Source organism: Cyclopterus lumpus, chromosome 25 (assembly GCF_009769545.1).
Source record: "Cyclopterus lumpus isolate fCycLum1 chromosome 25, fCycLum1.pri, whole genome shotgun sequence".
Classification (NCBI taxonomy): Eukaryota; Metazoa; Chordata; class Actinopteri; order Perciformes; family Cyclopteridae; genus Cyclopterus; species Cyclopterus lumpus.
Window position 1 is genome coordinate 829,917 of NC_046990.1, and position 25,865 is coordinate 855,781.

The following is a 25,865-nucleotide window of genomic DNA, read 5'->3' on the forward strand; positions in this document are numbered from 1 at the left end:
AGGAGGCTGGAGACAGGAGGCAGGAGGCAGGAGACAGGAGGCAGTAGGCTGGAGGCAGGAGGCAGTAGACTGGAGACAGTAGGCTGGAGACAGGTGGCAGGAGGCAGGAGGCAGGAGGCTAGAAGCAGGAGGCTGGAGACAGGAGGCAGGAAGCTGGAGGTTGGAGGCAGGAGGCTCGAGGCAGTTGGCAGGAGACAGGAGGCAGGAGGCAGGAGACAGTAGGCAGTAGGGTGGAGGCAGTAGGCTGGAGGCAGTTGGCAGGAGGCAGGAGGCAGGAGGCAGGAGGCAGGAGGAAGGAGGCTGGAGACAGGAGGCAGGAGGCAGGAGACAGTAGGCAGTAGGCTGGAGGCAGTAGGCAGGAGGCAGGAAGCAGGAGGCTGGAGACAGGAGGCAGGAAGCTGGAGGTTGGAGGCAGTAGACTGGAGACAGTAGGCTGGAGACAGGTGGCAGGAGGCAGGAGGCAGGAAGCAGGAGGCTGGAGACAGGAGGCAGGAAGCTGGAGGCAGGAGGCTGGAGGCAGTTGGCAGGAGACAGGAGGCAGGAGACAGTAGGCAGTAGGCTGGAGGCAGTTGGCAGGAGGCAGGAGGCAGGAGGCAGGAGGCAGGAGGCAGGAGGCTGGAGACAGGAGGCAGGAGGCAGGAGACAGGAGGCAGTAGGCTGGAGGCAGTAGGCAGGAGGCAGGAAGCTGGAGGCTAGAGACAGGAGGCAGGAAGCTGGAGGTTGGAGGCAGTAGACTGGAGACAGTAGGCTGGAGACAGGTGGCAGGAGGCAGGAGGCAGGAAGCAGGAGGCTGGAGACAGGAGGCAGGAAGCTGGAGGTTGGAGGCAGGAGGCTGGAGGCAGTTGGCAGGAGACAGGAGGCAGGAGGCAGGAGACAGTAGGCAGTAGGCTGGAGGCAGTAGGCTGGAGGCAGTTGGCAGGAGGCAGGAGGCAGGAGGCAGAAGGCAGAAGGCAGTAGGCTGGAGACAGGAGGCAGGTGGCAGGAGGCAGGAGGCAGGAAGCTGGAGGTTGGAGGCAGGAGGCAGGAGACAGGAGGCAGGAGGCAGGAGGCAGGAAGCTGGAGGTTGGAGGCAGGAGGCTGGAGACAGGTGGCAGGAGGCAGGAGGCAGGAGGCAGGAGACAGGAAGCTGGAGGTTGGAGGCAGGAGGCTGGAGACAGGTGGCAGGAGGTAGGAGGCAGGAGGCAGAAGGTAGGACCAGGTCCAGACTCAACCACGATCCATCGAAGCCAGCATTCACCCATTCATACACTGGTGGCTGCCATACAAGGAGCCAACCTGCTCATTGGGAGCAACCATCTTTCCAAAGGACTCTTCAACATAAAGACCCCAGGGTCTGGGGATCAAACCGCCGGTCTTCAGACTAGTGGATAACTGCTCTACTTCCTGAGCCACAGCCACCTAGTGCTGTGCAGTCTAGAGCCTCTGCTAACATGCTAACAATGACTCATGTAGACCTCATGCAAGGACATATATATATATATATATATATATATATATATATATACATGCCTTATACATTGGGCCAAGGTGCAGTGTCGTCTCAATATCTAGTGTTACTGTATAAACAGACCCACAGACAGACAGAAAGACAGTGGATGTGATGTGTGTAAACGTAACACCATAAGTGAAAGTTGCCCTCTGTACTCATCTACACATGCATCTCTCTGGGGAATCAGAGTCATATCACGGACATCACCTCTACGACTCCAGTTTCAAACACTTTCCAAGTCTGACTCAAATGAATTCAGTTGAGCTGGGCCTGTAAACATTCACTGTGTCAGTTACAGGTAGATGACTGGACCCCCCCCCCCCCCCCCCCCCCCCCCCCCCCCCCCCCCCCCCCCCCCCCCCCCCCCCCCCCCCCCCCCCCCCCCCCCCCCCCCCCCCACACCCGCTTCCTGTACCTCTGCTGCCCACCATGAATCAAACGCACAGACAAATCACAGGGGAGCCATCATGGGGAATATATAGCAGCTCCTGGGTTACTTTGTATTGTAATAGATGCATTGTGCCGCTAAAGAATATCCCAGCCTGTATTCATGCAGAATGAACAAAAAGGGAAGCAGAAGAAAGAGTCTGCTGCAGATTCAGGGGAAAGTAGTGTAATTAGAAAGAGATGGGATCGGGGGAGGTTCAGTTGCTCTAGATGTGAAATCTAATTTCTATATAATGTCATTTAAATCCTGTGATCCAGGAATTGTATTTGAACTGGGATTATCGGAATCATCAGCCTGTGAATGCCTAAGATCCCAGCCACTGTTTGTGTGTGTGTGTGTGTGTGGAGCAGGGGATGGGGGGTGGGGGGCGGAGGATTTAGTGTTCCTCAAGTTCACAAGTTGCAAGCTTTTTTGGGATGATTATAGAGGTGGAAAGAAAAGATGAATTCCATTTAAAGTGGAATAAAAAGGCAGAGCAGGAGGGAATAAAGGGAGGATTTGAAGACAAAATGAGCAGGAACTCATTTAAGAAGAGAACTTTTATCTTTTTCTTGCGACCACCCAACAAGTTTGGAAACAACAATGAAGTGAAAAAAGATTTGTCATTTTGTTTGTGCTGGCATGCCGTGCTATTACCCACGATATGCTGAGAATTCCTAAAGTCAGAAGTTGCATTACTCAAAAAACAGTGCGTTACATTATACATCAAGTACAAAATACAATACATCCCATAGTGTTTCTCACTGTCCATGTTCTGAACAATGAAGGTTGTTGTTGTTGTTGTTTTTCTGGCTCACAAGCTCTTAAGGGAAGAGGAGAATTTCAGGGAGATGTGATTTATTCATTTGGATGATACTCTGAGACAGAACACAACTTTATTAATCCCATCAGAGCAAATCAAAAGACTAACTTAATAAATAATGCTGAAGCCACATGATGTGCATCAAGAACAGCCGGTTCCCAATATGTCTTTTTAGGAGCAATAGAGGTTGCATGTCCTCTCAAATAATTGAGTCAGCAAATCAAACGTCAACAGTAAATCAACCAGTAACAGTGGCAGGTGGGGGTGTGGCATTATGCATTATGTTTAGAACTATGTCTATGACTGCCACACAACAGACAGGCTTCTTTTTCAAAGTATAGTTGGCACATTTCTTTCTGCTTATTTTTACCGTTAAAGTCCTGCGTTTGTTTAAACCATCCATCCGTCTAATAATGACGCCAGATGCTTTTACAACTAACTTATGTCCCTCCAGGGAGGGGGGTCCCTCCCCTGTTGATGGGCGTCTTCTCTTTTCCAATGCGAGGGTCCGAGGACAGAGGACGTTGTATGCTGCACAGATTATAGAGCCACAGTTATGATATTTGGCAATACAAATGAAATTGAATTGACATGAAAGACAACTGTACTTTCTTTCAATGTAATTATTTCTGTCATATTATTATTATTATTATTATTATTATTATTATTATTATTATTATATCCATATGAATTGTATATGTTTGTGTTACTATGTCTTGGTGCTTTGGCAATATTGTTGTTGCAACATCCATGCCAATAAAGCCTATTGAATTGAATTGAATTGAATTGAAATTGGAGGAGGGCGTGAACATTTTGAACAGTTTTTGACTCAAATAGTGAACAGCGTCTACGTGAGGGGGGGCCAGAGGGTGTTGTGAGGGGGGGCCAGAGGGTTGTGAGGGGGCCCAGAGGGTGTAGTGAGGGGGGGCCAGAGGGTGTTGTGAGGGGGGGCCAGAGGGTTGTGAGGGGGGGCCAGAGGGTGTTGTGAGAGGGGGCCAGAGGGTGTTGTGAGTGGGGGCCAGAGGGTGTTGTGAGGGGGGGCCAGAGGGTGTTGTGAGGGGGGGCCAGAGGGTGTTGTGAGGGGGGGCCAGAGGGTGTTGTGAGGGGGGGCCAGAGGGTGTTGGCTTTTCCTGACGACGCTGCCGGGCAGGACGCCGTTATCAGCTGAAACCGTCGTATGAGAGCCGTCCAGTGCCTGTGGGCTAACGAGTGGGGCACGCTCACATGCACCAACATGCACCAACATGCACCAACATGCACGCTCACATGCACCAACATGCACGCTCACATGCACCAACATGCACGCTCACATGCACCAACATGCATGCTCACATGCACCAACATGCATGCTCACATGCACCAACATGCACCAACATGCACGCTCACATGCACCAACATGCACCAACATGCACGCTCACATGCACCAACATGCAGGCTCACATGCACCAACATGCACCAACATGCACGCTCACATGCACCAACATGCACGCTCACATGCACCAACATGCACGCTCACATGCACCAACATGCACACTCACATGCACCAACATGCATGCTCACATGCACCAACATGCACGCTCACATGCACACTCACATGCACCAACATGCATGCTCACATGCACCAACATGCACACTCACATGCACGCTCACATGCACCAACATGCACGCTCACATGCACCAACATGCACGCTTACATGCACCAACATGCACACTCACATGCACGCTCACATGCACCAACATGCATCAACATGCACGCTCACATGCACGCTCACATGCACCAACATGCACACTCACATGCACCAACATGAGATAAGAAGGAAGGGACGTGGCCGGCCCCACTATGTCAACAAATTACCAAATCTTTACATGGCTAATATTCATCTGCTGCCATATTAACAACAATGTTCAATGTTAAATACAACTCTTTTGTAAATTGGATAAGCACTCAGTTGTCACGTAGATAGATGCTCCTGCCGTCTCTCAGACCAGATCCACTGGCTACCTTGAGAATTAGGTCGCCTACTTCATGGGATGACAACCGCTCCATCTGCTTGACCCATCAGGTGAGGAAGAGCAGCGGTATGTAGCAGGAAGCCTTCCATTTTGCCTGATTGCATCGAACACACTTGCTAGCACGCAGCCCGTGTTTTACAGAGTCCGTCGTCTTCTCTGTGCAATGGCAGTCCCAGCACACTGAGCTGACAATAAAACACAGGAAGCTCTCAGCGGAACCTACAGGTGTGCTGCATTGTCTTTTCCCTGTGACAGCCCTGAAAGGAGAACATGCTACTCACTGTGGCGAGCCTGATTGTAGTGGCGTTATCGACCAGCTCCCTGGTGTAATTCCCAGATACACAGCGGCAGCGACAAACGCAGGTAAAAACAGTCGAAATCTTTTATCTCCAGCGTGCAGCCGACGGCAGGGTGAGAGTTCTCCTCTCCCTCAAGCTAAAACACAGAATACTGGCAGGGATGCAGCCCTTATGGGCTTCTTCTTACTAGTCCAAATTAAGGCTTTAAACTCAGTCAGTTGTTGTGCACGTATATCTGTCGAGAAGAATATCAAGTCAATTCCAAGACCAGCTTTAAAGAAGATCCAAGTCAAGTAGGAGACCGGAACAAATCAAGATCACAACGGACACCAGCGGTGCAGATTAAAGACTTAAAGGGAACTTAGAGATTTACCTCTATCTTCAAATCCATTCTGTGTACCTATAAACATCAAGCTGATGATAAGAGCATATAGTTGCATTCAGGATTAAACTGCTAAGATTCATGAAATTACATTTACATACATACATATATATACATCTATATAACGATGTGGCCTTTCTGCTGCATAATGAGGGAATGCAGGCTGAACAACTCTTGGTGGTGCGTCTGAGAAGAGGAGGCTGTCATCGGTCTGAGGGCGCTTCCACAAGCCAACAGTCCGTCCGTTTTAATCAAACTCCTCATTGTTCAACGCTGTGCGGTTCACTCGGGTAGTTGTGAATGCAGTAATCGTACTCTGGTCCGACCAAAACAACGGGTCTGAGATGGCTGACAAGAGGACCCTAGTGCGTTACAATTGACAACAGAATCCGACCCAATTGTATTAACGGAAACACAGTCTGCATTTGTAAAGAAGGACACAGGTAAAAGACAAATGAACTAGAGTCAGAGGCTGACTTGGACTTCAAGTCCCATGTTTACTGGATGTCTAGTCATAGAGAACATACAGGGTATGCTTAATGACATCCATACAAATAATGACATACATAAAGTTATTTGAGATAAACTTTATGTATTTGAGAAGAGAATCATGTTCACAGCCGATCAGTGCCGAGCCAAAGGGAAACATCTTTGAGAGCAATATCCTGCAGCTCGCAATAAGTGTGTGATTCCCTGCATAGCTTTTGAGGCATCCATCCATCCTCTATGTTCAACATCTGGACAGGTCACCAGACCATCACAGGGCTCACACAGACAGACAGACGACCATTCATGCTCACATTCACGCCTACGGGCCATTTAGTCATCAATTAACCTGATTGTGGGAGGAACCCGGAGAACCCGGAGAGAACCCACGCTGACATAGGGGAGAACATGCAAACTCCGGCGTAGCTTGATAAATTAAAGTAGCTTTAAGTTAAATTGTCACAAAGCAGGATGGTTTGCGCACTTTCCAGTTCATCCGGGAAATAATTTTTGCTGATAGACATCCCGGCATGAGTGAACTGCTTCAATTAAAAAAAAAAAAAAGTAAAAGAAATACAGGACGAACTGTGAAATGTGAAGGACTGAACCGAATAGTTTGAAGCTTCCAAGCGGCTCCTCCACACTCTGTTCCTGCACAACAATAGGTTGCTCATGAGTAGCAGGTGGATGCCACATGTTGATAACAAGTACATTGACATTTTCTCATATGAATTTCCAGACAATATCCAGAGGAATCAGGTCCTGACCTCGTCCGAAGTATCCCCTTCACACATGATGTTGGTCTATACAAAATGAACTGAACTGAATTGAATGTAGCACGCGACCGGAGATTGTGTGGGCGAGGGGTTGGATGGTGTTCGGGTAGAGAGTGCGATCATGTAGCTGGTTTGTAATATTGGACCTGTACTTTTTATATTGTCATAAACAACCAACTCTCTTGTCGTTCCTTGAATTTTTCTGACGATTTCAGCGTCAAGTCTTTGCAGTTAAAGATTTTTATTAGCATTTTAAATTAATTAAACGTAATTATTTGAAAGGAGTCAAATCCACCGTGTGAGGGGAGAAGAGCTGCTGATCCTCTTCTACAACCATCACGTCTGTCTGTGGATCGGCCAAACGAGACTGGGACAATGTACAGAACCAGTAATTCTTCTTTTATTGTTGGTAAATGGTGTTTTCTATTTGCTATTTATATTTACGCCTCGTATGCATTACCTGAGTACATATCAAGCCTGTCAATACTGATGTCCAGCTTTGGTGTCCTTGTTTCAAGTCATTATTTCTATTTCGGTGTAAGAACATTGATAGAGATGCGAACAAATTGAGAATTCCATGTATGTGCACACATACCTGGTCAATAAAGCTTGGGACACGGTTTCCTTGCCTTCCTGTTTCTACATGCCTCCCGCTGCTATGTTCTCATGTGAGTGCTCTGATTCATACTCGTGTTATTTGGTTTTTAAACAGTAGCCTTAAGTTGTTGTTATTTAGCCGTTCTGAGGCTGCAGCAAAGATTTATTGGTGAGCAACTTTGGATAGTCCAACTTCGTCTACAAGGTGAATCATTCATGCATACTGAGGAAATCGATTGAAAGCAAACTAATTATTTTAAAATTGTCATGAAAAGTATCAATAACAGGCTGACATTTATACCAAAATAGGCTATATGTCATTGTTTTAAACCAGAAGAACAGAAAGGAGGCAGTTCTCCATATAACCAGACATTCAGCACCTCCGTAGAGCCACAGTGTCACGATCCGGTCCCAGAGCCACGTTCTCAATCAATCCATCGTCTGGTAAAGACCACGACCGAGTTGGTGGATTTCGGCTTGTGGACAGCATGTTGGGTGAGCTCATTAAAGTCACTGCAGACAGTTTCCACTGACATGATTCAATATTGAGAAGGAATTGTCCAATCAGCAACTCTTCAGGTCAGTCCGACATACATTCTTGTTCTTTGCCTCCTGAAAGCTGCATGTGTGTACTTGATCAAATTAAACATTGTCCTTTTGATGTGAATTCAGGATTATTAAAACCTCTTTGGGACAAATAGCTGCAACCAGAAGCCAAACCTTTGGTCCAGAGAGGAGTGGCATGTGGGTCCAAAGGGTAATGAGGGGCGAGGAAACCCTCTCTGCTCCTCGCTCATGCCTCCTGCCTCCTGCCTCCTGCCTCACCCTTTACTTTCACGGTCCTATTCCACCCTGTTCACTTTCTTGTCTCCTTTCTACCTTTCTTTCTTTCCCTGCCTTTTTACTTTGTCCGTCTCATTCCATCTCTCCATTCACACCACCTCCATCTCGTCATTGTGCCTCGCACTCTAGCCCTCCGGAAAATAGAAAATGGGAAAACGGCAAATCCTGCAGCCTCTTATGGCATCCGTGTTTACCAACCCATAATGCCGTTCTCAAATTTGTTCAGCTCCCAAGATCGGTCCTTGTGTGCATGTATCCCCCCCGCCCCCCGCACCTCCACCCTCCACCTTTCCCTTATCGCCCAACAAAGGCAGCGGATGCTGTATCCCCCCCTGATTGTTATAGTGGTAAGTATGCTGAAGCATCTCGCCGTTTCCTGCTGCTAAACCTGGAGCCTAAGAGGGGAGTCTGCCAAAAGCTACACACACATAGAGAGAGAGAGGGAGAGAGAGAGACGCCTGTCAATGCTGCATCCACACAACCACGAACTCAAGATTAGGCACCGCTCTGAGCTGTTAGGGATTTCAACACGCACCTTCTTTTACCTTGATAGGTGGTGGTGGTGGGGGGAGGTTTAGGTGAGGATGACAGCGGAGAAGAAATAACACAAAAATAAATATAATCTGCATCTATTCATCATTAAAGAACAGCGTGGAAAGTTGCGGATGTCACCGCTGGCGTCATCATTGACACCTTGCCAATGCCGGATGGATAATTGAAGTCTGGGGTTTTTCAAAAGGTATGCGCATGGGGGGAAGTTATAATACCCAGGTGGAATGAAAGGATGTGTGTTATGTCTGCCAACACACTCCAGCCAGTGCTTAAGGTCTCTCTGGGAGCTGAGCACACGCAGCACACAATGCTATTTTGCAGTTCTTTGTAGACATCACTCACACAAACAGACCTGCAATCCAGATACTCGAGAAATGAGAAAGGACAAAACACGCCGGCTACGATGTATGAAATCAACAGAGTAGGGTCCACTTGGTATGCAGAAGGCATTCCCATACTATCAACAGTTACTCTTCTTGGCATCCATTCTGCCAGCCATTCATTGTTTAACTACGTCAGTAGTTAGCGGTTAGCTGAGTGAGTGGACATATGCACCAGGGGTTCACAGGAGCTGACGAAGGTGCACACAAGTCATGTTGGATCCAGAAGAGCGGAGCAGGTCCTGGCCTACGGAGAGGGTGTGGAACACTGGTGCTGTGGTACAGGTAGAGAACACTGGTGCTGTGGTACAGGTAGAGAACACTGGTGCTGTGGTACAGGTAGAGAACACTGGTGCTGTGGTACAGGTAGAGAACACTGGTGCTGTGGTACAGGTAGAGAACACTGGTGCTGTGGTACAGGTAGAGAACACTGGTGCTGTGGTACAGGTAGAGAACACTGGTGCTGTGGTACAGGTAGAGAACACTGGTGCTCTGGTACAGGTAGAGAACACTGGTGCTCTGGTACAGGTAGAGAACACTGGTGCTGTGGTACAGGTAGAGAACACTGGTGCTGTGGTACAGGTAGAGAACACTGGTGCTCTGGTACAGGTAGAGAACACTTGTGCTGTGGTACAGGTAGAGAACACTGGTGCTCTGGTACAGGTAGAGAACACTGGTGCTGTGGTACAGGTAGAGAACACGCGGTGTCTTATCCCACCGACGAGGTGCTCAAAGCTCTTGTTCCTGCCCTCAGTCGTAGCTGAACGTGTCATTTATAACAGAACTGTTCTCATCATGGCCAGATTTCAGAAGAAATGAGGACACAGATCAAGCTTTTTTATATTTTAGGTGTGATTGTTGGGAAATGGGAAAACTTTTTTTGTTTTGGAATTCCCACACAAAAATCCTGTTAAAGGTGAAAAGTGAGAGACTTGCATGTTCTAAACAATGTACATTTAGTGTGTGTGTGTGTGTGTGTGTATGTGTGTGTGTGTGTGTCTGTGTGTGTGTGTGTGTCTGTGTGTGTCTGTGTGTGTGTGGTGTGTGTGTGTTGTGTGTGTGTGTGTCTGTGTGTGTGTGGTGTGTGTGTGTTGTGTGTGTGTGTGTCTGTGTGTGGTGTGTGTCTGTGTGTGTCTGTGTGTGGTGTGTGCGTGGGCGGGGGGACCACAGGAGTATGAGAATGGACAACATGGACAACCAGAATGGACAACATGCTGCAATACATTGAGCAACGTGTTGTTGGTGCTGGCGAAGCGGCGCTGATCCCCTCAGGAAAGAAATCTGCATTATGTTTTTATACATTGCATTTTGTATTTTAAAGTTTCAATACTATATCATCCCCTGTTGGTATCAAACAAGGATGGACACAGCAAGTCATTATATTGTTCTCATCCAATGTGTCCCAATACTGCTAATAAAACATATGTTTTGTGTTCATGGTATGTTTCCGTACTCCTTCTCATTTCTGAAGTTTATCCAACAGCTTTTTGACTTTCTTTTAAATAATAACGAGTATTTACCTGAATTCATATTTACCTTTCAGTCTTTACAAATGTTCATTTCTTGCTAAATAAGAGAATATCTGCTGAAATCAAAAGCAAAACAGGCAGCATTCTTTTATTAGAGTATGGTGAGATGCAAGTGATGCCTGAATGCCTTCTGTTTATTTTCTACCGTCTCCCTTGTTTACATCTTCTCATTTCCTGGCAATTTTCCCTGTGTGAGATTACTCTCCACACTCACCACGGCTGGTGGTTTCTTAGACCAAAACAAGATGTGCTGTTGACTGAATTTCAATTAATATACCTCCGGGATTTTCTTCACTCGATAGGAAGGTCTGTAAAACAAATTAGTTTGGCAGCACGCTCTAAAAATAGGAGAGACGCTGATGTGAGTGGGAACACTGGGAGTACAAAGGTCCTGAATGGTTATTTGTTTGAGCTGGAATGACTTTTTGTTTCTTCTGGCTTGTTATAACACACCTGACTATTATGCATTCGGTGTGACTGCATTCATACACACATACCAAAGAAAACACAGGCCCAGTGCATGTTGGGCAACACAAGGGAAGCTGGGCAGCAGCCTGCATATGCACACTGTTTGTTTTGGACTCAGTGGCGTCTCATTTACACGTGTTAATTGCAGCTAATTGGTTCTAATTAGATGAACAGGAAACCCTCTGGGACCACTCATACCTTTAATTTGAAGTAAATATCATTAATTAACATATGCTAATTCCAAGCCAATTAACATTGATTAAGAGATGCCAGCAACAAGGGGGGAAAAGCTACCAACTATCAAACATTACTAATGACTCAGCAAGAGGGGAGAGAGGAAACGTCACATTGGATGTCGGGGAGAATGGGTGTGAGTCCAGGCACGACTGGCAACCTTGGCCCTGGGTCCCATCACCCTGCATGGGCTCGTGCTGTGACCACTAACATGGCTACCAGTCCCGCCATGCTCACTGTACCCGGTGTCTGCCATGTATCATACTCACTGTGCTCACCATCTGCCAGTCCCACTGTTCCCACCACGCCCGCCGTACCCTCCACAGTGTCCATGCACACCCTGCCCAGCGTCCTCATAAGCAGCGAGCCCCCCACGCTGAACCCAGTGTCCCCCATACCTGCTGCATCCACTTTACCAGCCATGCTAACTGCCATCCTCATACTCAGCATAGTTATCGTGCCTATCTGAGCCGCCCTGCTCGCCGTTGCAAAGCTTCCGCGCCCACCGCGCTCACCGCGCTCACCGCGCCCACCGGTCCTCTTGTGCATGCTCTGTGGTACACCTGCACAGGAAACATCCCTGTGGCTCTGCAGACAGAGGGCATGTGTCTGCCAGGCGATTGAACAGGAGAGATTAGAGGGCTTACTGCTGAGAGAGGGAGCAGAGAGACCCGGGGGGGAGGAGGGGGGCAGAGAGGAGAGATGGAGTGAGACAGAAAGAGGGAGACAGACACAGAGAAATGGAGTGAGACAGAAAGAGGGAGACAGACACAGAGAGATGGAGTGAGACAGAAAGAGGGAGACAGACACAGAGAGATGGAGTGAGACAGAAAGAGGGAGACAGACACAGAGAGATGGAGTGAGACAGAAAGAGGGAGACAGACACAGAGATGGAGTGAGACAGAAAGAAGGAGACAGACACAGAGAGATGGAGTGAGACAGAAAGAGGGAGACAGACACAGAGATGGAGTGAGACAGAAAGAGGGAGACAGACACAGAGATGGAGTGAGACAGAAAGAGGGAGACAGACACAGAGAGATGGAGTGAGACAGAAAGAGGGAGACAGACACAGAGAGATGGAGTGAGACAGAAAGAGGGAGACAGACACAGAGAGATGGAGTGAGACAGAAAGAGGGAGACAGACACAGAGATGGAGTGAGACAGAAAGAGGGAGACAGACACAGAGAGATGGAGTGAGACAGAAAGAGGGAGACAGACACAGAGAGATGGAGTGAGACAGAAAGAGGGAGTGGACCAATACACACTTGGAGACGAGAGCGAGAGGTCACAATATTACGATGTAACTCACTACTGGTCAAAGAAGAAGAATATAACAGAGACATTTTGGACCATTGTTCAAACAATACAAATAATGTCAATTTGGGCTTTATAAATCATGATGGGCACTTATCAAATAATCAATTAATCAAATAAATATTAGTCGGACTAACTGTTAATGAAAACAATCCTGAGTTTCAGCTCAAGAAGAACAAATCAGATGAAACATGTTTTATTTGATAAGAATCCTCGGGATGCTCGGGGCCAGCCCGTCCATCTCAACGTGTGTTACTGACAAGCTGCTGATTCATGTGCAATAATTTACAACGTGCAGTCAGAAAAGTTTTACGTATGAACAGGGAACATGGCAGCAACATGTGAAGAGTGAAGAGCAAAGAGCCACATGTTCAGGTTCTTATGTGTGTGTATGTGTGTTTACTGTATGTGTCCTTCACATATCTCGAGAACCGATCCACTTCACACTTGGCAGGTGTATTGATGGGGAACCAAGACCAGGTTCAGGTTCAGGTTGAGTACCTCCAATTGTCTCCTTCTGTATGACTGATCAAGTCTACTATGAACATGCATTTAGCTAGAAATGTCATATTCATCATCTCAAATCTTAATGACTGAACAGGATCGTCAGATCAGAATCAGGCAAACATGTGTGTCACTCTAAACATTGTTTGTGTGTGTGAGTGTGTGTGTTTACCATCCAAGGATGATTTGCAGGTCGAGCAAGCAGGAGCTGTGTGTTTGAATGTGTGTGTGTGTGTGTGTGTGAGGGTTAGAGGCTTAAGGGAACTGGGGAAGGGGGGGTAGAGGGATTGTGTGTGTGTGTGTGTGTGTGTGTGTGTGTGTGTGTGTTGCCCCCCGTAGGTGTGGGCACCGCCACGTTGCCGGCTGCCAGGCTGCCCACCGAACCATCTGACACACATTCACACCTCGGCCACCATGCCCATGTGCACAGGCAGACAACACTGGCAGCCTGTTTACACTGTGTGTGTGTGTGTGTGTGTGTGTGTGTGTCTGTGTGTGTGTAGCTTGGAGTTTGACCGACTAAGCAGTTTGATAGATACAATGAGACAATGTTTATCCACTTCAGAGGTGATAATTAAAGGGAGTTTTGAGTATCTTTAATGTTGCACTGCAAAGAGAACCTATTCTCTTTGACATCATTTTTATTCCATATATGTACAACTATAGTAGGGTTTTTAACTATAGTAGGGTTTTTAACTATAGTAGGGTTTTTAACTATAGTAGGGTTTTTAATCCGCACCCACAAAGCAGGCTTCTCTGGATAACTAACCTTAGACTTGGTTTTTACAGGGAACAATTTAGAAAATGCTAAAAGCAGCCACAGTGAGTTCTCTGGATTATCCTCTTCAGACAACAGTGGCCTAGCACCGTTTACTGCAAACCTAAGGACAACCAATGGGGTAGTTGCATACAGAGCTGCTACAGGTAATGGTGATGGTGATGTTTGCCTCTGACTCTTGAAGCATACCATTTTCCTCTGATGTTAAGAAATCATGGCCACAGAAAATGTTAGTCTTTCATGTCAGGCAACCTCAAGGTAAGTAAGGTAAATGCTTCGATGGTGGGAGATGCCTTTGACGATGCCCTGAAGTACATTTGAGAGTATTTTTGTATGTGAAACATAAATGCATAAACGGATGATTTAGCTGTGCAGTGTTCACAAAAAATGGTTAGAGTAGAGGGTAAAGAGGGTAAAGGCCTCAGTGTGCTTCACATAAAGTGCTCGTTGGATTGAGTCATCCTCTGAACCCCTTTCAGGTGGTGGAATCGGGAGGCTATAAGACAGAGAATGGTGCCAACTTAATACAGGTGATTGGCCTGGTGTGTGACAGTTACTACTGCCACTTCAGATGCATACAGCTGAGTGCCAAGCTAATGCTAATGCCAACTCACATCCAAACCTGAACCCCAAGGCTGTATGCAACCAAATGGGTTAGTTAGAACTCTACCACAGGCAAGCCACAAAGACATGCTGAAGCTGGCCCGACACTTTTTGAGTGTGCTCTAAACTCTACAGCCCACTACAGCCCACTACAGTCCACTACAGCCCACTACAGCCCACCTCAGCCCACTACAGCCCACCTCAGCCCACCTCAGCCCACCTCCAGCCCAATACAGCCCACTACAGCCCACCTCAGCCCACCTCCAGCCCACCTCCAGCCCAATACAGCCCAATACAGCCCACCTCAGCCCACCTCCAGCCCACTACAGCCCAATACAGCCCACCTACAGTCCACTACAGTCCACTACAGTCCACTACAGCCCACTACAGTCCACTACAGTCCACCTCCAGCCCACTACAGTCCACTACAGTCCACTACAGCCCACTACAGTCCACTACAGTCCACCTCCAGCCCACCTCCAGCCCACCTACAGGCCACCTACAGCCCACTACAGTCCACCTACAGTCCACTACAGTCCACTACAGTCCACTACAGCCCACTACAGCCCACCTCCAGTCCACCTCCAGCCCACTACAGCCCACTACAGTCCACCTACAGTCCACCTCCAGCCCACTACAGCCCACCTCAGCCCACCTCCAGCCCACTACAGCCCAATACAGTCCACCTCCAGCCCACTACAGTCCACTACAGTCCACTACAGTCCACTACAGCCCACCTCAGCCCACCTCCAGCCCACCTCCAGCCCACTACAGTCCACTACAGCCCACCTACAGCCCACTACAGTCCACATACAGCCCACCTCCAGCCCACTACAGTCCACTACAGCCCACCTCCAGTCCACCTCCAGCCCACCTCCAGTCCACCTCCAGCCCACTACAGTCCACCTCCAGCCCACTACAGCCCACTACAGCCCACTACAACCGACTACAGCCCACTACAGTCCACCTCCAGCCCACCTCCAGCCCACTACAGTCCACTACAGTCCACTACAGCCCACCTCAGCCCACCTCCAGCCCAATACAGCCCACTACAGCCCACCTCAGCCCACCTCCAGCCCACTACAGTCCACCTCCAGCCCACCTCCAGCCCACCTACTGCCCACCTCCAGTCCACCTCCAGCCCACTACAGCCCACTACAGTCCACCTACAGTCCACCTCCAGCCCACTACAGCCCACCTCAGCCCACCTCCAGCCCACTACAGCCCAATACAGTCCACCTCCAGCCCACTACAGTCCACTACAGTCCACTACAGTCCACTACAGCCCACCTCAGCCCACCTCCAGCCCACCTCCAGCCCACTACAGTCCACTACAGCCCACCTACAGCCCACTACAGTCCACATACAGCCCACCTCCAGCCCACTACAGTCCACTACAGCCCACCTCCAGTCCACCTCCAGCCCACCTCCAGTCCACCTCCAGCCCACTACAGTCCACCTCCAGCCCACTACAGCCCACTACAGCCCACTACAACCGACTACAGCCCACTACAGTCCACCTCCAGCCCACCTCCAGCCCACTACAGTCCACTACAGTCCACTACAGCCCACCTCCAGCCCACTACAGTCCACTACAGTCCACTACAGTCCACTACAGCCCACCTCCAGCCCACTACAGTCCACTACAGCCCACCTACCGCCCATATATATACATTCCATATACTATATATATATATATATATATATATATATATATATATATATATATATATATATATGTATATGTATATGTATATTTATGTATTTATTTATATACATCTGTGTGTGTTTGTGAGAGACTGCATGAGATGTAGGGTTACATCAAGTCATCGGCAGGGTGACTATCAGAGGAGGACGACAGCCAGTTGCTTAATAATAAACCCTTCAAAGGCTGTCTGATGTCACACAGACACCCAGCAGCCGCATGGATGAGAGACTATAAGACAAAGACCACCAGAGAGAGAGCGAGGGACAGCGTGAGGCAGGCAGGGAGAGAGAGAGAGGACGCCGTTGTTGCCGGGCTTCATGAATATTTAGCAGGACTTGTTGGAGTGAAGATAGAGGTTAGCTCTCTGTGTGTGTCTGCGTGTGCGTGTGTGTACATGTTCAAACACATTTCCCACAAGTGTGTGGCTCGTCGGCCTTGTCTGTGTGCGTGTGTTTGTGTGTGTGTGTCTGTGTGTACATGCTAAAACATATTTCTCAAGATTGTATTTGTGCATTTGTGCATATGCATCAACCCGTTTATGGATTCATGTGAGTGTGGTGGTCTTAGGGACAGCTATTCCCATGGCAACAGTGGTGCTTCAGGTACTATGGACATCTACCTGTGAGGAACCCCCACCTCCAAAACCACTATCCACTCTGTGTCTTTGTATTTATGCAAAGATGATTAGCAGGTCAAACAAGCAGGTCCCTCTGTTGAGTTAGTTCACCTGCATGTGTGTATGGGGGGCTGCAGGAGGAGGGAGTCATGGGGGGTGGGGGTGGGGGTTCTCCCCAGCATTTTGTCATGGCACACTTGACAAAACAAAGACAACTGACTTTTCTGGTCCTCTGCCACATTTGGTATTCAAGAACAAGTCGAGGCCCTGGCTGCAAGGACCCGATAACACCTCTCTCCCCTCTCTCTCCCTCTCTCTCCTGGGTGTTGTGGTGGTAGTGATGGAGTGGGGGTGGGGTGGGGTGGGGTGGGGGGTCCCCTCACTCCAGACAGACCCTGCCATTCGAATGCAAAGCCTCAGCTGCTGCAAATCCACCCCTCCTGCCCCCCTCCACCGCTACCACCACCCTTCTATTATTTCGTCGGATTTCACAGCTATTTTTGGATGGGCAGGCTAAGCCATCCAAGGATCTCCACTGGAGATATGTCATCAAAACCCGGCCACCACCCCATGTGGCCATTAACATAAAAATTAAAGAATTGTATGCAGAGAAAATGGGCAGCGAATAAATGAATGAATGAATACATAAATGAAAAGTGTATTCATCTCCAAAGCATGCAGCCTTTTCTCTTCTCTTTGCTGCAAGAAAGTGACAGAATGAGGCTGTTCGTATTTTATTGGATTATTTGTTTAGAATTGAGAACACGTAACAAATGACTTAAAGGTCGACAGAGATGGAAACAAGTCATGAGAGGTTTGTACAGGATGGGAGGGAGTGTGTTTGAAGTTTGAGTATCCTTAAGGTGTCGTATTGGCGTATTAGTTTTTACTTTTTTTATATCGGGTCCAAATATGTTATTGATTCCAAAAGTCAAAGGATATGTGGACCACATGCTGGACAGCAGCTGGGCCAAAAAGGGATCCGATGCAATGCTTTATACTTAGGTTTAATAAAATCAGCCTTGAATGTCTCAGATATGAAAACCTCAATGTGGAATTCAGCATTCATTCTGTTCAAAGCCCACATGGTTTTGAGCAGAAAAAGCGAATTTCAAAATAAAAGCAATTAAAGCCCCCTATGTGTGTCATACAAAACTATTGGATAGTCTGGATTTGTGGAATTTGGGTTTTACTCTTTCAAAGTATGTTGTTAGTGTCTTTATGGACACCGTGGGTGAGTGGGATTTATTTATACATTTCTTCAACCAAATGAAATCAAATCTGATATTTGGGTTAATGCTTATGACCGCATTGTATACAGTATACCTGGTTAGTTGCAGCATGTTATGCTCCATCAGTTGGTGGTTTGGATTCTGCTGGCTGAGAATGGTATGGTTGATACAATAATGGCTGGATATGGAAAATAGATTCATAGTGGGTTTGCCAGTTGGGGAACCTGTAACAATAACCTTTATTTTCATGAACATTTTCTTCATTGGTAATATTAAGTCATCATTGCGATGAGCTACGGAAATAAACCCCAACGGCAGAGAAACAAAACCAGTCTTAACCCCCCAGGCTTTCAGGGCTGGGTGGTATACTTTTGTAGCTGGCGAGCTAATCAATCACGTGCCAGCCAGACAAGAAAAGTTGCTTCTTAATCACATTATATATTTGGAAAAATATAATAAGCTAAATCTATGTAATGCAGGATGCCCATATGTTGGACTGTTGGAAGCCTTGGGACTCGGGACACAAAGCATCCGGCTTCGCCCAGGCGTCTGGTCACTTATAAGTATTGGGACAATAAATTCAAAATGTTCATTCAAGAGACATATTTGTACCATTGAATCCTTGTCAAACCAACATAATATGTCTTAGCAGAAGATTAGAAGCGCTGGCTAAAAGTGAATGGTGTCACGATAGCACGAGGTCAGCGCTGTCATGTTGCTGCCACATCTGTGCAAATCCTTCACATTGAAGAAGATGAGAAGCTCGCACAAGGCAACTGGAGCCCAGATGGGGAATGACAAGTTCTGACAGGCCAAACTGGGGATGGAGTTTCAGCTTCCTTTTCTATTTCAGAAGGTTTACACTGACTACAGTTCTGAGCGTAGTCCATATTTAGAGATCTTAGCAGAAGTAGTAGTGGGTTTTGAGTTCAAAAAGCCATCCATTGGTACATCAAGTATAGTACTTGACTAACAACAAAAAGGAAATTAGAAAGTGATATAAGAAGGCAGAAGATACCAACACAGTAAACATAACTGTGCATTCATAGTGTCCATATTAAAGTAAGATATTTTTTTGATAGAACACACAGAACAGATGTATCGGTCAAACCCGTAGTCCTCCCCTGGTGTCCTGGAGGAGCGAATGTAGACGTGCTCACTGTGTCGTCTCTGCTTCTATTTGCAAGGTGTTTATTCTGTCAACGGCTTGAGTGTTTGCCCAGCTGGCACAGACTCTGACTCTGGCAACGCCAATGCACCGAGGGATCTATGGCCTCAGTCATGGTGTGTGTATGTGTGTGTAGGGGGGCCGGGCTTGTTGGGAGGAGTTATGAGAGCTAAATAGAGGGAGCAATGCCCGTCCCCCCCCTGTGCGCCATCTCCACCCCTCTGCCCCACTCTTTACCACAGAGCATGTGCAATATCTGCTGAAGCTGTGGCAACGGCAAGCCGACCTGCATGAGTGTGTATTGATGCCCGTCCAAAAGCTGCCACCACTGCCATATAGGCACGTCCCCCCCCCACAGACAAAGTGGGACGGCTTAGCCCCACATAATCCCTATTGACTGCCTCTTGCTTTGTCTGCCAATTCCCAGCATTGGATTTGTCTCACTCGATGATGCGCTCCACTCCACTTCTCCCACATTAATCCATACTGTTATTACTTTTCAATACCAATACTAATTATTCCCCCCCCCCCCCCCACCCTCCGCCAAGCTACCCACCCGACCCCACCCTGACATTACCACACATACCGTTTTGGACGTAAAACAACTGCAAAATAAGAACAAATGAGTTAAGAGCCATTGACAAGAGGCCAATGGAGTTAATTCCATCCTTTAGCTGCAAAGCGACGTGAGGCCTTTGAGGGACAACCGGCACGTGTCTGTGCCACGAGATTGACATACTCAACATTTGCTGATTTTGCTTCCATTCTTTATTATTCTTATAACTGTGGTAATTTTTACATTGCACATCCATCACCTGTCACTCCGATATCCAATATCAGTTAGTGTGGCATCAAGTTTGCTGTATGTTAAGTGTGTTTTTACTTTTCTTTGTCTGTTCACCCTTGTCTGCTGATGCTGGTCAAACAATTGTCAATAAACGAAAAAAAAATTCTAATTTTCTTTTTATTCATTTGAATTCAATTTGTTTCATACAGTCAACAATCACATGTTTTCCTCAGGGTTTTTACAATCTGTACACATATGACATTCTCTGTCCCGGGACCCTGACCCTCAGTACAGGAGAAAACTAGGGAAAAAAAGGAAGAAACCCGGAAGAGCAACAGAAGCTGAATTGAACGCATTGCAGCTTCAGGGTAATTGGGGCTTTTTTTTGTCAACCTGGACCGTAATTTCCCATATTTCTGTGTCTCTAAGTAACTATTGTGACCAACAACTTTTGAATTTGCTCCAGTATTGAATGTGAACGCTGCAGCCGGCAGCTGCGAAACCGGCTGCAATGTAATTGATTTGCAGCAACTGTCTGCAAAGCACGGAAAGTATGCCCGAGGCTACAGGATGCATTTGTAGCATAACTAGCCATAACTTCAGTCTATCCCTATTCCACAAAGGTAGGCTATGCAAGCTGCAAAAAGGGTTGCGCAACGTTTTGTTGGAAATGCCGTTGTTTTTTTGCAATGTTGTCTGTACTCCAACTCAATAGGCAGGGGGCACTGCTTAGAGAGCAATGGGTACCTCATTGAATCTAGAGTTACAATACGTAACTATTGTATAGGCTTGTCTCTCTAAGAGCTGAACGTTAGCCCCATTGTGACATCTAGGTCCAGAAGCAGAATAAAAACACACCAAGTAACAAACTGTATGAGCCATATCAAAAAGGAACGTAAGGCACTTACTGTGCAACAGTTAACACAGCTCTGTGGAGAAAATACCTATCACACTCGCTTCACAGAGCATTGTCATTGCAGAAGAGGACGTCAATTTAGAACGATGCAGCCGAGCTAATCCGGCAAAATTAAAAGCGCATTACTTGATACGTGCATAAAAAAGGGCCCAAACCAGCAATGCTTCATTGGCCGCCTACAACTTTGAATACTGAATGAGATGGAGAGGATTCCGATACATCAGGCAGATAGAAACAGAAGGAAGGCCACGGAGAAGCCCAGGATGCCACTGCCATGAGGACGAGGCTCTCGGGCACTCGGATGCCCTGCGGAGGCTCCTCTCCTGCTGCCAGTGGGAGAGACTCCTTTGAGAGAGCCACGCCTCCAGAGCCCTCAGTAATGACCCAACAGCTGTTGGGTCGTCCTTGTGTTTAACGTGTGTGTGACATTCTGAGACAAAGTGGGCACTGGGCAGAGTTGGTGAGATGTTTCTTCTGCCTCATTCTGGTGGGGTGGAGCGGGGAAAAACAGACAAATGATTGTCTCAACGTAGTTTGTTAGGGCTTTAGTGTAAATGAGGGATCTGCCTGTAAAAGGCAGGAACATGAGACTGACAGCAGGCATAGGTCTCTGACTCTCGCCAAAGTCAGGGCCAAGAGAAGCGCTGTTTTGAGCATTAGCATCTTAGGAGAGATTTGGGTTATTGGCTCAAACAGCTGAGCATCATTACGCTATCATGCGTTCTAGTGGCAACAGAATGAGGAATGAGAGGTTACAGAGAGGTTCTTTACGCTAACAATGTGTAACGAAGAGCTCTGGGCTAGGGTGGTTGAGAAAAGGCCTCCACTCCTCCACTCTGGTGTACCACACTGGGCATTGTGCACTCTCTCGTGACCTGCCCGTTTATGGTGAGACCCAGTGTTGGAGTGTGGAGTGCAGCTTTCACCTGCAGGGGGTCATAAGGACTAGTTCTTCCAAATAGGACGACACCCTGATCCTTTTCCTCCTCCTGTTTCCATACACTCGGAGAACACCGAACCGGAGAATAGCAGAAAGATGTTTGTGCTGGTCCGTTGATATTGATGGCAGCCGGCGTGTAGCCTTCTCTGGCGCTGGGAGGAGCGAGCGTTCGCTCAGCCCGTGGGAATGCTGCCTCGATAGGGCCGGCGCTGGCCGTGGTGCTGAAAGCATACGACCGCCTCGGTGTGTCACATTGTGTGTTCACAAACCGAGGCCTTGGATATCGCCACGTACTCGCTCCGCAGGATGGGAAGATGGGTTTGCTGTGTGAGGAGAGCGTTATGAGGGAGCAGAGCCAGCAGACAGCGGTCTTCATCCGTGGTGTCTGGGAAACTGCAGTTGACGATGTCCAGCTCTTCTGACAGTCTGCCCAACGCCATGCACCTTCAACACGGCATGCACGGCGCCAATGCAACTCTCGCAGCTGGGACGAAGGTCCGAAGGGAGGAGTCAGCTAAACTGACGGACACGGCTGGACGTCTCCGTCTTCTTTTCTTCTCGACTTTGGGAGAAGAGTTCTGGTCACACAGCACTTGGAGAGGCCCATACATATTTAGTAAAATATATCACTGCAAATAAATGTAAGGCTTGCTAACAAACATATTTTCCAATTTGAAAAAAACATATACACCATAAAGAAAAGCACTGAAAATACATAAAATACAGCAATTCTGCAAGTCTGTCGATAATGTTAAATGTTGGAAAATTTGCTAACCGAATTTTGGTTTAGTTGTTTCTCTTGATTGTATTTTATTGGAGATATACTGGCTATACGTCATGACTATGTCTGAAGTCACTGCTTAATGACCTTAGTTATTCCCACAGCACTACATTAATCAATTCATAATTATCTTCAAAACAGCAGTTCTAGAACAAATGAAGCTATCGCGTAAGTTCAGTTCCAAACTCTTGCGCGTCATTTATTTCTCATACATATGCAAATCACTTCTTACGCAGGCTCACTCATTATTTACTTGCTGTCATTGTTCGGGGCTGTCAGTCATGACACCAGTTGTTTAGGTCAGCTGGTCTCCTCTCTCCAATAAGAACACGGAAACAATGACACGGTTAGCCAATCATCTTGCTGCTGTCTCATTTAAATATGACTGTCTCTCTACCTTCAGTTCATTCATGCTGCTGTTACGCACCCCTCCACCTCCCCATCTCCACCCAATCAGATCCATCAGCTTCATCAACTCATCATTCTACAGTATCATCATCAACAGCAGCACCACCACCATCATCATCATCGTCATCATCATCATCGGGGCGTCGGCCCTCCATGACAAATCTCCCTGTAGAGTCCAAGCTCCAAAGACTCTGAGACTTCATCATTTCATATCATATGTTAACAATACACAATTATTCTTTCTTTATCTGACTGGTCTTCTGATTGAAGTTAATAAGTGAACTGTCAATTAGCTGCCATTCTGAGACTGTAAATATAAGTGCTAACTCTGTGGCACTCACAATGCTCTAACATAATATGGAATATTAATTACATGTATTGTACGTCCGAAATGTACTATGTACTATTCTTCTTTTAGGATCATTTTTGTAGGGTTATTGGGGATTGATTTTCCATTACCTTTGGCCAATATTTACATTTATGGTTGCCGTTCGCTAAGATTTGGTTTGAATATATTAGATGTGAGGTCAACAATTATCCAGAGTTCATTTACAGAACTTCTACACAGGATGCGTCAGTGTTATTTATTGTCGTTTGATGAAAAATATATGTCCCTATGATAAAGAATCCAGTATTCTTCAGTACTTTTCTTTTCTTTTATGCCCATTACTATAGATTGTTTTCTAGTGCCTTCGACTCCTTACGTCCTGTGTAGACACAAAGGAAGGACGGACATGTTGGCACTGATACGCCAGCATGCTGCCCACTCCCGAGGAGAGAGAGTCTCTTTTTCATAACAAGATGGTACGGAAGAATTCATAAAAGTGATTACCAAGAAACGATGACGCTTACTTTTTCATGTATTTGCTTTCCCTTCAGTGAATTATTGTAAAATGAAACCAGATTCTCTTGTAAAACCTATGTTATAATATCGTCACATACATTCAAGTGCAGTGGGCTGCTGCAGCAACTTGTCAACATGCAGACAGTACTTGCTGGGAATCGAACCGCCAACCTTGTGGTCAAAGGATAACCCACGAGCCCCTCAAACACAACCACATAGAGAAAGTCCCGTCAAGGCAACCTGGAGGTTCCTGGCCCCAACCTAAAGAACCAGACTCATTTGTAAATATTATATTCAGACACCATTGGACTGTGTTTGTGTTAATGTTTAGTATTTGTGCGAATGCACCCCAACTATTATATCTTGTGATTACACACTGTAAGCATCCTAGGGGCTCCAAGGGGCTCTGACCGGGTTTACCTGTCTCCTGGAGCTCCGGGGGTGCCCAGGCCTCCAGGACAGGTTGTCCATCTGTCACTGATCTCAGATGAGTCCTGTTAAGCAGCTTTGCATCGGGCACAGCCTGTAGCAGGCTACAAAGAAGCTCCTGCCAATGGCCGCTCTCTCTGCTGTGTGTATTTCTGTGTGTGTGTGTTTGCTTTAGAATTTAGTTCTGGTCAGCCGATGCCTGGATTCTACCGTCTGCAGGAACTGTACAGGAACCAGAGCCGGAGGCTCAGCTCCGGTTCAAGTGATGTTTGAAATGGTGCGCGCTACTTTAAATGACTGAAATCCAGTCTCTTTTCATCGAGTTGGATGTAAACTAGTGTGCCCTCAGCTTTAATATTCATTTTTAATATTAAGTTCTTTAATAAAGGTGACAAAAAAAACACCAGCACAACTACTTAAAAAATCTGTCCACCATCATATTTGCATATACAGTGAATGAGAACCAATCAAACAATGGGAGATAGAGGCTGATGTGACCAGACACTTCTTGAAACTTTGAATGAGAAGATTATTGATATTTCTCAACACAACTTTATTCGGGCTCTGGTCTGAAAGCTGCTGTTTTCACCCTGTCAGGTGTCGGAAGGCTTCTTGTCAGTCATGTATTGTACAGCCTGCTAAAGACGGCCTCTTTCTCCAGTAAATGCAAGAGCACAATGAGCCGTCATGTCTGTTGGACATGACGGACAGCAGATCTCCTCAAATGTATTGATCATCTGTTGTTGACACTTTGTTTTCCAGGGTGAGATGTCCATGCATTCTGGTTTGACTGAACACTGAATATTGCGTCAATCATTTGCTCGGAGTTAAAAGACACTCAAGTCGTACTGCCATGCTCATTATGTAAATATATACATCTTCAATAAAGTATCCTTTTCAGTTTAATACGTTTTTTTAATATCTTTTTCTTTTTGCTTTCACCTTCAGGGTTATCTTTTAAAGATAATAACAATAAAGCGCAACTCGTAAAAAACTAAACAAAACAAGTTAAATTATTTAGTAACACAGAACACAATAATGTGCAACCTATGCACAAATAAAATGAGAGCCATCAAGTTTCATCTGTGATGGTGGCTGCAATGAACCTGCTTTCAATTCTATGAGTTTATTTTCTATAGCCCAGAATCCCAAACTACAAATTTGCCTCAGAGGGCTTTACAATCTGTACACATACGACATCCCTGACCTTTGACCTCACATCGGATCAGGAAAAACTCCCAAAAAATAGAAAAAAAACTTTCACGGGAAAAAAGGTAAGAAACCTTCTGTAGAGCAACAGAGGAGGATCCCTCTCCCCGGACGGACAGATGAATAGATGTCATGTGACCAGATGAACAGAGTTACAGAGTTACATAAACACATTACATGAATATGACAATGTATGAATAATGAGTAGTAGGCATGGACCACGATCCAGACCTCCACGATCCATGGAACAGAAGGAGGAAGAGAGGAGGGGCATGAGCAGGGCACATGAAACCTTCACCTGTGTTTGAACCTTCTGAGCCTGTTGCTCAG